The sequence below is a fragment of the Apium graveolens genome, chromosome 3, assembly GCF_009905375.1.
Source record: "Apium graveolens cultivar Ventura chromosome 3, ASM990537v1, whole genome shotgun sequence".
Taxonomy (NCBI): Eukaryota; Viridiplantae; Streptophyta; class Magnoliopsida; order Apiales; family Apiaceae; genus Apium; species Apium graveolens.
In genome coordinates, this window is record NC_133649.1 from 64,452 (window position 1) to 81,294 (window position 16,843).

The 16,843-nt window shown below is 33.1% G+C and overlaps 2 long non-coding RNA genes across 2 annotated transcripts in view; both read right to left on the reverse strand.

The window, feature by feature from the left end:
* Positions 1–16,843, reverse strand: part of LOC141711295 (uncharacterized) — a 77,699-nt gene that overhangs the window by 20,027 nt on the left and 40,829 nt on the right. Inside the window, exons 9-11 of the long non-coding RNA XR_012571297.1 lie at positions 1,549–1,981; positions 829–1,481; positions 320–383 (exon numbers count right to left, since the gene is read on the reverse strand). This is a non-coding gene — a long non-coding RNA (uncharacterized LOC141711295). The remainder of the gene's footprint in view (positions 1–319; positions 384–828; positions 1,482–1,548; positions 1,982–16,843) is intronic.
* LOC141711248 (uncharacterized) lies at positions 6,438–7,548 on the reverse strand. Its single transcript, XR_012571275.1, has 3 exons — positions 7,433–7,548; positions 7,276–7,320; positions 6,438–6,502 (listed from the first exon to the last, which is right to left on the reverse strand). It is a non-coding gene; the product is annotated as an uncharacterized LOC141711248 (long non-coding RNA).

Here is a 16,843-nt window from a genome sequence, read left to right on the forward strand (position 1 = left end):
ATTCTGAGTCTCCATATGAGATTTATAACTCCAAATGTGAATACTTAAAAGGTAAAATTTTACTACTTTTGCATCCACCAAATGACGTTTATTAACCTCCCAGTATGGTTGCACTGATGACATCAGTACTATATATGTTGGGTAGTATTTAAATTTTAGTGGATTTTTTTTTTGCGAAAATTGAAAATTCTATTGATTTTAGTAGAGCTTGAATTCCTATAATAAATTCAAAATAATAGCAAAAAAATACAATAAAAAAAATAACAACTGCAACAAATATTACAAATCTTGCATTAATTAAAAAAAAGGAAAAAAATACCTGGAAACTAGATGTCAACGACTCAACGAGGGAGGGGATTCATGGAGCATTTTCTTCATTGATTCTGCAAGTATTTCAGAAATTTATGACGTAAAAGTAGAAGTAGAAGTTCGATAATAAAATTAAAAAAAAATCATAGATAAAGATAGTAAAAAAAATCAGTCAAATTGTTTAACTGTGCCACAATTATATGTATACACACACATGAATAATGAAGATTGTATGATGAATTGAGTCTGCAAATTGACACCTTCTAGATAATGAATTACAACTTCAAATCAAATGAATTGTGGAAATCCTAGGCTAATAGAGATACATTTATATTTAACTGATTTATATTTAACTGTTGTAGGAAAGTCATGACTAATTAGGCTACTTATCTGACTAATCCTGTGCATCTGTTTTATGCATTCTACTTGTATACTTGTATTAGGACATGAATAAGATTGTATTGATTTAAAAATATAGTTTATTATTTTCATTCCAACAAAACACTTCCAAAATCTTACCAGCATCAGGTAACCCTTTTTTTTTATCACAAACTTCTTTCCGTGATCGATGACTGCAATACAATCTTCCGTAGAAAGATAAGCCCGATCCACCTGAAAAATAGATAAGATGTCAACTTCTGAGGCAGAGCCTTCATCTACAAGGCAGTAGAAGGTCGGAATATGCTATAATTGTGGACTGAGTTAGCTCATGATCAGGGAGAACCATATTCAAAACTCAATTTTTTTGAGAAGCATCTACAAGAGAGGCGGTGTTACTTATACCAATTTACAGCAACCTGAGCAGCATGTCTTAAGGGATGAAAAGAGTTCACAGCATTCACGTGATGGAGAGCGCCTTAAACAGGAGGCAGAACTCGAACAATTAGAGAGTGATACCGACAGGTTGAGGACTGAAATTTTGAATATCCAAAAGGAACAGGAGAATGCAGATAATTATCTGTTATCTGTTAAAGAGAGGCTGAGAAGGACTGAACAGAAGCAACAGCAGATGTTCATTAGCATGGCCAAAGCATTTCAGAACCCGTCATTTAGCGAGATTCTTATGCAGCAGCTCAGGCCGAAAGAAGCACTGGAGACTGCTGGAACTTCAAAGAAACAAAAGCTGATTGCTCCACAGTGCAACAAAGGTCCAGCTGAGGCATCCTATTATCCTATATATGCAAAAAAATATAAGTAGGGTCTTTGAAAAAGATGAAGAGACTAAAGTAATTTCTGCACCTTTTTTTGAGAAGCATCTACAAGAGAGGCGGTGTTACTTATACCAATTTACAGCAACCTGAGCAGCATGTCTTAAGGGATGAAAAGAGTTCACAGCATTCACGTGATGGAGAGCGCCTTAAACAGGAGGCAGAACTCGAACAATTAGAGAGTGATACCGACAGGTTGAGGACTGAAATTTTGAATATCCAAAAGGAACAGGAGAATGCAGATAATTATCTGTTATCTGTTAAAGAGAGGCTGAGAAGGACTGAACAGAAGCAACAGCAGATGTTCATTAGCATGGCCAAAGCATTTCAGAACCCGTTATTTAGCGAGATTCTTATGCAGCAGCTCAGGCCGAAAGAAGCACTGGAGACTGCTGGAACTTCAAAGAAACAAAAGCTGATTGCTCCACAGTGCAACAAAGGTCCAGCTGAGGCATCCTATTATCCTATATATGCAAAAAAATATAAATAGGGTCTTTGAAAAAGATGAAGAGACTAAAGTAATTATCTGCACCTTTTGCTTTCTGCAAAAAGATAATAAATAGGGTCTTTGAAAAAGATGAAGAGACTAAAGTAATTATCTGCACCTTTTGCTTTCTGCACCCATGTACTATTCTGGGCATTACCGCATCTAGTAGGTTGCAGCTGCTCTAAAATAATTGGATGGACATTAAAGAAGAATCCACAGTAATAATATTTTGAGGCTTCATCTGAGCCAATCACGGTCAGATGCTATGGATTTAGATGGCCTACAACAGCTTCCTCAAGCAATTGCAGAAAACCAGGGCAATATGGTTGCACTGATGACATCAGTAATATGTTGGGTAGTATTTCAATTCTGGTGGATTATATTTGTTGCTGTATATATTTTGTTGAGATTGTTTGACGAATTGATTAAAAGAAAGGTCAGAAAATGCTACAAATGCGGACTGAGTTGGCTCATGATCAGGGAGAACCATATTCAAAACTCAATTTTTTTGAGAAGCATCTACAAGAGAGGCGGTGTTACTTATACCAATTTACAGCAACCTGAGCAGCATGTCTTAAGGGATGAAAAGAGTTCACAGCATTCAAGTGATGGAGAGCGCCTTATACAGGAGGCAGAACTCGAACAATTACAGAGTGATACCGACAGGTTGAGGACTGAAATTATGAATATCCAAAAGGAACAGGAGAATGCAGATAATTATCTGTTATCTGTTAAAGAGAGGCTGAGAAGGACTGAACAGAAGCAACAGCAGATGTTCATTAGCATGGCCAAAGCATTCAGAACCCCTTATTTAGCGAGATTCTTATGCAGCAGCTCAGGCCGAAAGAAGCACTGGAGACTGCTGGAACTTCAAAGAAACAAAAGCTGATTGCTCCACAGTGCAACAAAGGTCCAGCGGAGGCATCCTATTATCCTATATATGCAAAAAGATATAATAGGGTCTTTGAAAAAGATGAAGAGACTAAAGTAATTATCTGCACCTTTTGCTTTCTGCACCCATGTACTATTCTGGGCATTACCGCATCTAGTAGGTTGCAGGTGCAGCTGCTCTAAATAATTGGATGGACATTAAAGAAGAATCCACCGTAATAATATTTTGAGGCTTCATCTGAGCAAATCACGGTCAGATGCTATGGATTAAGATGGCCTGCAACAGCTTCCTCAAACAATTGCTGAAAACCAGGGCACTTGTTAAGAAAATTATAAGAATAAGTTTATAACAAGATCAATAATATTAATCTAAAGGGAACTTATTACTAGACCTTCTCATGTAAAAGTAATGCACATGAATGATTATGAACATGAAAATATGCAAGATATAAAATGATGGTCAACATGTCTGCTGCTTAATCCTCTTTATTGTTCTAGTTTATGTTTGCACTAGCAAAAAGATAACTAATAATAAACATGCAGATTCGTTTTACAGAAACAAAGTCGTAGCCAGTGTCTTACTTACACTTTACACACAAAGCTAGATCAACCAAAAATGAACGTGAACGTATCCATTCTAGATTTTTCTTCATACACTTTACACACAATCATTGTTTCTGCAAGTATTCAGAAATTCAAATAAAATGAAGAATTAAATATAAAAAAAAAAATTATACTCATAAAAGATTGTACAAGAAGAGGACCTTAAGAATCTCTGCACTCCATGAAATGGTGAGCAGTGAGCCCAACAATTGCTTGCAGGAAACATAAAAACATTTTCAAACTGAGTTGAAACTGTACGGGGACGGGGGACGAGATTCGTGGAGCACTTTCTTCATTGTTTCTACAAGTAATTCAGAAATTCGAATAAAATGAAGAATTAAACTAAAAAAAAACAGAAATTATACTCATAAAAGATTGTACAAGTGAATTGAGTCTTGAAATTGACACCTTATAATTAATAAAAAGGGGCGATGAGAGATTGAATATGATGAGACAGCTTCGTGTAGAAAAAGAAATCAATCGGCTGCAACTCGATTTCACCTCCAAAACCATGATTACATGAAATTGATTACAATAAACGGGTGCTAATCCCTCACCCTAAGCCGTATTATATAGGCCGAGCAAGTGCCATTTCCTTATTTTTGAAGCAAAACATGGCTTGGTAAATCAAGTGACCCAAGTCCACTGCCATCTCCTTCTTCATGGGCTCGGTAAATCAAGTGACCCTATTATAAGATTAAAATAAAAATATTACTTATTATTAAAATACATTACATAATTAAAAAATAAAATATTACAAGAACATGACAATTTAAAATATTACATCTGAAACAAATCTATCTATTATATATCTCATACAGCAACAAGGGTTCGCTGAGCAAATTTAATCATAAATACAATAATTAATGTCATATAATATTGTTTTAACCATTAATGTTCATTCATTATTTAATCATAGATACGGTAATTAATGAGCAAATTTAATTCATGAATATAATAGTTAATATCCATACAATATTTGTTTTAACCATTAATACTCATTCATTATTTAATCATAAATACATTAATTAATATCCAAACATTATTTGTTTTAATCATTAATACTCATTCATTATTATATAATTAATACAGATTCATTCATGTAATTTTTATTACCTCAATTGATATGTAAGTCATTAAAATAATTTCTTCATAAAATTTACATACTCTATTAAAAATTAGTATAAAAAATTTAAATGATAACCATTGCATAAGAATTCATATAATACATAAGTTATCACATCATTAACTTATTAATATCGATTAGTTGTTGCATACTTAATATATATATATATAGATTTATAACTAATTATTATAGAGATATATGCATGGATCATATAATACCTAAGTTGACTTACTAATATAGATTAATAATTGCATACTTAATATATACATATTCATTTATAACTAATTATTATAGATACATGCACGCATGTATAATACATACATCCAAACATATGTACGTATGTACGTATATATGTATATATATAATAATTTAGTTAGAGATGTTATATTTTCAGAGCAGGTTCTTAATTATCAGAGCAAGACAATAAAAATATTATATTACCCTCAGTTATTTTTCTATTTGGCATGGCGTAGTATTGTCTTATCCTTTTTATTTGCTCCGAAAATTAAAAACCCTCATCTTCAAATGAAATTTCCCTTAAATTTCCCTTTTAGTTAATGATTCAAATTTTTTTGTCTACAAAAATTGTCCTTATTTTAACGTAAGTTAAATTCTAAAAACGAGAATACATACATTATTAATTATCAAATTAATAATATAAATAAGTGAATTTTAAATATAAAGTAAAATTAAATATTAATATTAATAGTAATAATTTTAAATTTCATTAAAAAGAAAAAATATTTCATTTTAATAGCAGGTTTATAAAACATATATATTAAAAATTCTAATAATAATAATTAATTATTATATATATATATAATAATTATAATAATAATAATAATAATATATAACAAAATAAATAATATTAATACATGAGAAACTTGAGTACAAATCATGTTATTTATAAAAAGTGGTAGTACATTTAAATTATAATAAATTTTATTTGTACAAAATATTATTGTTCGTCATTAATTTTAATGATATTATCACAGCCTACCAGTGACCTTTAATAACACAGTTGACTGACATATACCATATTTATCACATTAACACTAATATTTAGATCTATTATAAACATTTGCGAATTAAATATTACAAACAAATGAACTAAATAAACTTATATATTAAATATGATTATGTGGATCAGAACCATTGATACCTCTAACTGAATATATATTTATATCTAACCATGTCATACTTTAAGTATTATATTTTTGTATTTACACAAACATAAATAAATTATGGGCTTTCATATATATATATATACATACATATATATATATATATAAATACACACACATATATATATATGTATATATAAATATACACACATATATATATGTATATGTATGTGTGAATTTATGTAAAAAAAACCTTTAACTTATGGTCTTCATAATTCATAAAATATATGATAATGTTGGTTTATATTGGTATTTTACTCCGTCATTATGGCATGAACGGATAATATTAACTAAAATAAATAATCTTGGTAAAGTTTACATATTAAAATACAACCCGAAAGCGCTTATTATGCCGTGAGATGTGGATTTATTTATTTTTTGAGAGAGGGGAAAGAGTTACTGAGGTCGGAAATTAAAATTTGTGAAAATTCCATTGTCTGCAAAATTACGGTGTATGTGTGTATTGCATTGTTATATGAAATGATTAGTACGTGGGCAACATGCCTGCTGCTTTATCCTCTTTGTTGCTTCTTGTTATGTATGCACTAGTCAAAAAGAGAACTAAAAATAAACATGCAGATTGGTTTTACAGAAACAAAGTTGTAGCCAGTGTCATGCTTACCAAAGCATGTTGCAGGAGTGCATTCTCTTCTAGTAACACGTGCAGTTCCGCTTCCAGATAGCGAGTATAAGCCTAACCAATCAGAATATATGAAAACAAACATTAGAAACAGACCTGGCGTAGCCCTTTAAAGACATTAGAAACATTAGAAACTTATTTTTGTGAAATTTCTTCTTGATAGAAAGTACAACAAAATTATTTTTATGCACCCACTTGACAAAGCACTAAGTATCACTTTACATCTTCCATATTAGGCTTAATCGATCATTAATCCTCATCGCAAATAATCATACAAATGAAAATATGAACATGAAGAAATTTACCATTAATAAGGGTCGCTCCCTCAAAAATATATGAGTTTCCGCCAGAATCGTCTACAAAAAAAGGTAATAATCCTAATAAAACTAAGCGGACTCGATCCCTATGGCTTATATAATGGCTAACTAGACACCTCAAGAGAGATCCCCAAATTCTATTCTCTTTTCGAATAAGGTTTCTCATGCTCTAGTCTAAATATTCTACTTGACTCATTAATTAATCAAGTCTAGATTCGACTCATAAATAATTCAATTGAACTAAATAAAGTAAAAATGTTCAAGCCGATAAAACATTAATTGCTCCCACCATAATATTCAATTAATTACAAAATCACACCGTACAAATAAATAAACAATAGCAGTTAAACCAATAGAACAATATCAAATCAAACACTAAATTATTCGAGTACAACTAACAATGATAAATAGAGCAATAAATCCATATCGAATCGAAGATACTCAAGCGTAACAAAACATAACAATAAGATCGCATTGAATTAATTAAATCACAATAAAATGAAGAATTACCTGGAAACTACACGTGGACGGGGTGGAGCACTTTCTTCATTGTTTCTGCAAGTAAAATCAGAAATTCAAATAAAAATGAAGAATTAAATTAAATAAAAAAAACATAAATTATACTCAGAAAAGATTGTATAAGTGAATAGAAATTCGAAATTGACACCTTATATTTAATAAAAAGGGAGCTTGAGAGATTGAATCTTACGAGGCAGCTTCGTGTACAAAGAGAGGTCGATCGGCTGCAACGCGATTTCACCTCCAAAATCATGATTCTATGAAATTCCTAAACGTATATATAAATAGAGTAAAGTTCTATGGAGCCCACCTTTTAATTGGAGTCCTCGGAGTCCATATATGTTCTGCAAGTAAAATATAGCTTAAAATATTGCAAAACATTTTATTTTTCGACAAACATCACTATTCTATTAAAAATCTTGTAGATTGCATACATTTTACAAGCAGGACATTGCAAAAATATATTATTCTACAAAATATGTTTAATTTGCAGAACATAAATGTTCATGTTGCAGAACATATTGCAGAACATACATATTGTACTGTAAATATATGAGATTTGAATGATTTTGTTGAAGTTATGCTATTTGTGTAACATGTTTTGCAAAATAACACGTTTTACAATATATTTTATTTGCAGAACGTAGATGGACTCCGAGGACTCCGACAAAAAGGTGGACTCCATAGAACTCAGCCCTATATAAATATACATATTTGGTCGATGTTGATATTATACATATGTCAGTCGGATGCCCAAAAGGCCGGGCTTGGACCTTAAAAAGCCCTGCCTCCTGGGTTGGGCTTTTCGGAAATTTCAGAACCCCGTTAGATTCTCAAGGCGGATTTTAACTGATTTTTTGGGCCGTATGAATTGGATTGGGCTCATTTTCGATTTAAATTAGATCGACTTTTGTTAGATATTCTAAAAACTATATGGGTTAACAACTAAATTACTTACAACAAATGTATTCTTTTACATTAAAATATTTTATAAAAACACAGCTTTATGAAAAAATTTAAGTTGGGGCAAAAATGGACGTGTTTATAAAATATTATGTTTTTCTAAATGTTATCCATATATATATATATATGTACAGTATATATGTCTTTAAAGTGTTTAGAAAAGGAATATATACACAGGCGGTGGAATTTATTTTACTGTTTTTTGTGCTTTTCTTGATGTTATGGTGATCAATAGTAAATCTAATCTCACAGTGAATGTGTTCATTTGCAGAATTTAAGCTTGCAGAAAATAAAGAACACAGATCTTCAAACTCACTTAATTTTATATTAAATTAAGACTGTTTTGCTACAAATTTCTAGGCTCTTTGTTGATAAAGAGCTTAGCTTCTCCTTGAGAGTGTTACAAGAAATTTGATCTGAATTGGTTTACAACTGATTAAAGGACCAGTTGTTAACTTTATAACTTAGTTAACTGCTGGTTACACAGTGTACAATAAGACATGTTGTTATCTTTTATAAACTATCACTTGTCATTTCTATTTATAGAAAAAGTATATCTTCCATTTCTGACCTTAGATATCTTTAGCATCCCGTGTTCACTTTGATCTTCCTTTGTCAGTTAATCTTTACCATTGATCTTGCACATTCTTCAAACTGCTTTTTGTACACTTGTCAATCCAGCTGGTTGGATTGTTTGTTGATTGTTTATCTTGAATATTGAACTGGTCTTTGATTCTGTACTTTGAGAATTTTACTCGAGATCTCCAGTTTAGGCACATAGAGATCTTGACATCTCGATAAGTATAATGACTTATCGAGATCTCTAGTACTCTTATATTTAGTTTGGCTTAGGTCTTCAGTTCTCTATAAGAGAATTTTAGCTGTCGGGATCTCTAGTCTTCACATCTTCACTTTGACTTATCGATAACTCTTAGTTCTCTAGTAACTTCCTGACTTGTCGATATCTCAGAGTTCTCTAGTCAAATTTAACTTACGATATCTCAGAATTCTCAAGTGAATTTTGACTTATCGATATCTCTGAGTTCTCTAGTGGAACTTGACTTATCGATAAATCTGAGTCTCTAATGAATGTAGACTTGTCGATAACTCTGAGTTCTCTAGTGAAGAAATGACTTGTCGATATCTCTAACCTTCATGTCTTCTTGACTTGTCGATATCTCTCTGAGTTCTCTAGTAGCTTTCCTGACTTCTATATAAGCTATTCTGGAGTTCTCGAATGACTTCTCTATAACATTAAATCTGTGACTTGTAGAGATCTTGACTTAGAGTATTTTCTTAAAACATCTTTATTCAACTCCAAACTTCTTCATAATTCTTCTGAGACATGATCTTCTTGATCTTCTTCCAGATAGAATTCTTAGGCTTGATACTATTTATAGAAAAGGCTCCAGTCTGCTCCTTTGACATTTTTATAGACTTTAAATGTTACAAGTACAAAATTCAAATTAAGATAACAATACAACTTATTTAAGGTTGACAAAATGTCTTAGTCTTGTTAAAGTACAGGCATGTCTCTTACAACAATCTTCCCCAATTTGTGAGGAAGATTGCTTAACACAAATTCATGCCTGTTAACAAGACTAACTCCAAGTTTGAAATGATGGAGTATAGAATTAATACATAAGCTTGATAGAATTAAAACTTATACAACATAAGATTCACAAGGTTCAATGATTACAAGAATCAGGTACAGACAGTTTTTACGTCTGCTTCTTCTCTGAGTTTATCCTTCAAATGATCAAGAATTTAAAGTTCTTCTATGATAAGTGTTCCACTCAGAGCTTCTACAAGTTTTTGTCTTGCTGTCTTTGGATAACCATTGTCCAGAACCTCTAAGCAGAATCTTGAGAATCCACCAGCTTTGATGTTCAGAAATCTCCCATCTTTAGAAATTTTGCTCATTCTTTTTTGCTTTCAACTCTTCAGATCTTTTTATGTACATCTCTATTTCTTTATCATACTTCCTCATTCTCTCTTCAGCTTCAGCTTCAGCCTCTTCTCTTTTCTTTGTTTTTTCCCTTTCAATCAACCATTCAGCTAGAACTGATCTTCAATTTCTTGTGAACAATGGTTTCATTCGTGGTACACTCGATCCAACTCTCTTTATTTTTCATAAACGTGATAACTTTCTTTTAGTACAAGTTTATGTTGATGATATAGTATTTGGATCTTCTAACGAATCTTTGTGTAAATGGTTTTCTGATTGCATGCATAAGGAATTCGATATGAGTTTTGATGGGTGAATTACAGTACTTTCTAGGTTTGCAAATTAATCAGTCTAATGCAGGAATATTTATTCACCAAGGCAAGTACATAAAGGATCTACTCAAAAGATTTGCACTTGATCATGTCACACCTAAATCAACTCCGATGAGTACTTCAGTTAAGCTTACTAAGGATGAACAAGGTACACCTGTAGATGTCACTAAATTTCGAGGTATGATTGGTTCATTGTTATATTTAACTGCCTCACGACCTGACATTATGTATAGTGTATGCTTGTGTGCTCGTTTTCAATCTCAACCTAAAGAATCTCATTTGAATGCCGTTAAACGTATTTTAAATATTTGAAAGGTACGAGTGACTTGGGATTATTTTATCCAAGCTCCTCTTCCTTTGACTTAATCGGTTTTTCAGATGCTGACTATGCAGGGTCACAGGTTGATAGAAAAAGCACAAGTGGTGCTTGTGAATTTTTAGGAGATTGTTTAGTTGCATGGCATAGTAAAAAGCAAACTTCAGTAGCTCTCTCTACAGCTGAAGGAGAGTACATTGCAGCTGGAAGTTGCTGTGCTCAAATTTTGTGGATGCAACAAACATTGCAGGATTTTGGTATTTCTTACTCAAATATTCCTATTTATTGTGATAATACCTCTGCAATTAATATCTCTAAAAATCCTGTTATGCATTCTCGTACTAAGCATATTGATGTTCGTCACCATTTTCTTCGAGATAATGTTTCTAAAGGTAATATTGAGCTTATCTATATTTCTACTGAGAAACAGCGTGCAGATATCTTCACTAAGCCTTTAGCTGAAGATAGATTTTGTAAAATGCGTCGTGAATTAGTGTATGTGTTCTCTGTAATTTATTACGTGATTTTATGTAATTTATGTGTTTAAATATGAATTATGTCATAATACTTAAATATATGTTGTGTATTTATTATTTGAGTAATTAGGTTTCGTGTTAATTATACCTTGTACTCATGTTTATGCATTTGTGTTTCATTTTTTTATTTTATTTGTCCGTGTGTTTATGCGTGTATATAGCATTAGATTTTGTAAATCTTTTGATTAGACTTTCATATCCTTGAAACTCGTGCATGTATTACTCTTTCAGTACATAACTTCTGTCATGCATCTCTTCGACTTCTTTTCAATCTCTATCTCTTCAATTCTCATTTTTTTATTTAACCTAATCTTCTTAACCCTTTCAGTTTCCTATTCATCTTCTCTCTCTCAAACACAATCGAAAACCTTTCTCCATTTCTTTTCTATTTTTCTCGCCTCTATCCATGGCACGCAAATCTACCCCTTTCACTCGTTCTCGATCTACCGCTCAACGTACCCCAACTGATGCGGCTTCAGGTTCCAAGCGTCAACGGGTCGGTAATTTTGAACCGGAAGTATCAAGCGGAATGTCTGATAGTTCTTTTGAGCGACATGCAAAGGAGACTACTTCGACGAAAGTGATGTCAAAGTTGATTCTGAAGGAACGCCTGTGTGATCTGGATCTTCTGAAGAAAATCGGTATTGTGGACTTGTTTGATTCAGTAGGTTGTTCGTCATTGTTGTCGCCCCCGGAGATTATTTATCCCGAGTTAGTGAAAGAATTCTATGCCAAGCTTCGTATTTTGGATGGAAATATTGTGTTTTCAGAAGTCCAAGGGAATCCTGTTTGTTTTAAGGCCGATCTTCTGGCACGGCTTACTGGTGTTTCTGACAAGGGAGTTTGTCCGTCGACAACTCATCAAGCGTTTCAAGACGTTCCTGGTCTCCAGTACGAGGAACAGCTCAAGGTCATTCTTGGAGACAATTTTGTTTCTGTGTCAGTCAAACCTTCGGTAAATGATTTAACCCCAGTTTCTCTTGTTTTGTTTCGTTTATTTCATACGAATGTTATGCCTCGTAAATCCGGTCGTGATAGAGTCACTTTCCAAGATTGTATTCTTATGTCTGTTTTTGTTAAAAAGATTCAGTGCAATGTTGCTTCCTTGATTATATCCAATATGGGTCACTGTGCCAAGCATGGTTCTATGCACTTACCATACCCTGGTCTTTTGTCTCGAGTATTTGAATATTTTTGTGCCTTGACCCCTGCTTCTGTGTCTGATAAGATTTCCGTAATCTTTGACTTGTCAGTATTAACCTTAAATGGTTTAGTTGTTTCTGAGTTCAATGAGTTAGTTTTTGATGATGCTTCTAGGAATGTTGGTGGTATTCCTAAGTCTCCTAATTATGCCTCAGACCCCTTTGATCAGCCTACCAATACTCTTCTTAATTCTCTGTTGATCAAATTAAATGAAAATTCTGTTGCTTTGGCTAATCTTAATCAGCATTTTGCTTCTGTCAACACTCTTGGATCACTAACTTCTGAAGTTAGTATTCTAAATGCTTCTTTTGAGTTGTTTAGGAAGTATGTTTGTTCGTCTTTGGATGATATCAATGCTAACTTTCTGTATTGCATACTTCTGATGTCAAGTTGTCTAAGACCATAGATTTGAGTTTGGGACTCTGCAAGAAGGGATGGTTTCCTCTGCTAAGGCATGGGAAAAGGAATTTGTTAAGTTATTTTTTAAGCTTGGGTCAGAGACTAAGTTTTTATCTCAGCAGTTGTCAGCCATGCAAGACAAGAGCAAGATGTATTGGCACAAGAAAAGAGACTGGATTGAAGATTGTACTCTAGAAGAAATCACTGCTCCTCTGCCACTCCCTGCCATTCCTCCACCTTCAGTTTTTGGTATGTCCAGAGAAGAATACAAGGCAAAGATATTTGAATGGCTTCGTGAACGGGACGGGAAGGCACCAGCTCAGGAAGCTTTTGACAAGCTATTTTCAGAGTACGGCTCAGCTCCGGTGTTTCCTTCATCCCAGAACAAGGCTTCTGGTTCAGGCAAAGGCAAAGCTCCAGTTCATGTTGATGACGATTCTGATTAGAGGACCCTTTTATGATGAAGGGGGAGAAATTATGAGATGTTTTTAAGACGTTTGTTTCTTAGGGTGTTTCGTTTTTAAGACTTTGATTGTTTGGTTGTGTTGTTTGTTTTTTTTTAAGACTTTGATTGTTGGATGTGTTGTGTTGGTTTTGAACTTTGACTCTGGATGTGCTTTATGTGTTTAATCGTTATTCTGGATTCTGTTTAGATAACAACTGGACATCCTGGTTTAAGGATGGGTTGTTATGTTTTAAGTATTTATTGATTGAGACTGTTTCTTTTATGCATATTGATCTCGTGTCTCATTCAATCTTTAGTTGTCTCATTCTCATATTAATTGCATGTATTTTAAACTGCAATATATTCTGTTGTATCTAACTCTGTTTTACAGGCCTTTAGTGTTTTTGATAGGGGGAGCATTTATGCTTTCTTTGTCATCATCATAAAAGGGGAAGAATGTTAATCTACGAGTTTATGATGATATTCAGATTGCAACATACAGCAGTTTAGAGTCCAGAGATTGCAGTGATTCAGAATTTCCAGGAGGCTATTTCTCAGGATTAGGTTTGTTAGGGTTTTGTGTAAATCTTGTTTATCTGGATAAACCTTATCTCAAACAAACTTACCACCTTATCTTATAAATCAAGTTTAAATCTCTCAAGACTTATCTCTTTACTTGATTTATCTTTTTCAAACGTACTAACAGATTAGGTTCAAAGATTCATTCAAAATATTTTCAAACAAACTTATCTTCCAACCTTATCTTGTGTTTGAAAATAAATCTGTTAGAACTTTGCTTATAAATACAACTCTTCATTTCAGATTTGTAGCTAATACTTTCACGAGAATCCTTCATCATCTGAAATCATTTTCTTGTTTCATACCCGAGATATTCATATCCAGAAAAACAAGAAACCTAGTTTGAGTTGTAATCAATTTGTTTATTCTTGTAATTGAATAGTGTATTCATATCAACTTTGTGCCGGTTGTGGCAAGCTTGATTTCAAAGTATAGCAAGGTAGCTAGAAGGCTAAGGAATAGCAGTGGGCTAGGTAGCAAGGTAGCTTGGGAAAGGGTTTCTTTCAGGTGCTATATTTGTAATCAAGGAAAAGATTGTAAGTTCTTTTATTAAAGTTGATATAATACATTCTCTATGCTAGTTGGCATGGGGACTTGGATGTAGGCCATAGACTAGGTGTAGGGGCCGAACCAAGTGAAAACTTCTGGTGTTTTTACTTTTCAGTTTCAGCATTCTGCATTTTATTTCTGTTATTTATTTTCTGCAGTGTAATTGAGACTGTCCCATACCCTGTCTCATTTGTAAAGGGACTGTCCCATTTGCATAAGAGACTGTCCCATTTGCCTTGACAGTTAGAATATTATTTTATCTATCAAACCATCAAATTTCAGTATTTCAGGAAAACTTGATGATGTTGTGCTTGGTTATGACTCCGATAAGGATTACTCGGTTAGTTTCTTCTCTACTTTTCAGTAGAAGTACCAGATGATCACGAATCATGATTTGTAGATGGTTAATACTTTCCTGCATCTCTAGAATGATTATCAGATCCAGTAAATGTATAATGGTTGAATTGCATTAAATTATGAACCTGAATTACTAAAAGTTAACAAAATGGCCAGTGTCTACATGTCTACTACGTGGAGAAGTGTTTTCTAAGTTTTTTTGGTGCTATAGTGGGGCGTGTGGCTAACAGGATTGCAAATGCTCGATTTACTCTTGATGGTGTCAAAGATCTAATCTAAAAATGCGGTTTATTTTTTTCAACATTTTACACAAAAATTTCTGCGAACTTAGATAGTTGGCAGATACCGAGACTCCCTCGGCTGCCCTCCAGTTCCGCCTCTGAAAAGTAGGTCAAGCTTCTTGCACTAACAAACTGCAGAAGATAAATAAGTTTATCAGCACATGCTATAATCAGGTGGTGTATACACGATCCAATACTTCATCAAATGAATTTTTACTTTATCTTCCCAGATGATGTTTGAAGCGGCCGTACAACTACTACTAATTTGACGATACAAGTAATACTATACACATAGCGAAATGAAAGACGGCCTTGCTTACGTTCAATATACTTCTGTTCATTTCATATGCATATACATAGGCAATTTGGACATCATATCTCATGGATAATCACTTTTTCCATTAAGACGGACCACGGGGCCTTTAAGTTTTTGGCTGAGCAGAAAGTGAGTAATTGGTTGCAGCATAAATGGATAACAAATTGATGAAGTACAATTATACTAATCTTTACAGAAAAGTTCAAGAATATACTGCTGCTGATGCGCAACAGAAGGCCTTGGATTCCCGTTTTAAAGAAGATCCCAAGGACATGATAGTTTTGAAGGAGGGGTTAAGGGCAGAAAAGCTAGGGTAGTATAGCAGGGAGGTTGTAATCTTTTACAACCTCCCTGCTATAAACAGACCATCAATATTTTAATTACGTTCATGTTTGAACTATTATTCAGAAAATAGAAGTTATTATTCCACCAGCGTCTCTCTCTCTCTCTCTCTCTCTATAATTGAATCCTATCTGATTCTCTTGCATTTCTAGCTTAAACTTTCTATTCCTTAACTTGTATACTGTTCTAAGAAATCAAACACAAACATCAGAAAAACAGAAAACTACATGTCAAGGCATGACACTGAAGTTAATAGTGTTGTCATAGATTTAGTATTTCTATAGCAGGAAATGACAAATTCTAGCATTTAAAAAGAGCTCGCACAAATATTTAGCTAGAGGAATATTTGGTTGCTATATAATAGAATTACTTCATCCGAGATGCAACTCGAGAAGTTTTGGTGGGAAAAGTTTCCTCAATGCACATCAATATCAGCATACAAATTCTTCGGTTCAGTATCTCTACTAAGCTTAAGACCTGAATAATAGACATTGCCTCCATATTACAATTGTAAGCTGAAATTAATAGAAGCACTTTATGGACTCAAATCATCATTTTAACAAATCATACCTTGGCAAACTTTTGTCTGTTGTAAATTAAAACGTTTACATCTACATTTTACAAATTCAAATTCCAACATTGTCAATTACTCTATGAATTAAAAGGTGTTTATTAAAATACCAAGTATAACAAGATGGAAATTCCTATTTAATTTATGGCGCTGTTAGTTTAAATTTTACATTAAACAAATACTCCAAGTCCATATTCGACAAGAAAGTTTATTCTAAAAATACTGTACGGCCATCATCAGGGGATAGAGTAGCGTCTAGATCTGGTACAGGAAGTTAAGAAAAAGGTAGACAAACCAATCAGAGAAGACTAGATGGTTAAAATTAAGACTCTGATTACAATCTAGCAAGGCATTATATTTGAGACCTCATTTATCCACTAAAGTAAATTCCTTTAACAGTTGTGAAAAGGTAAGACTATATA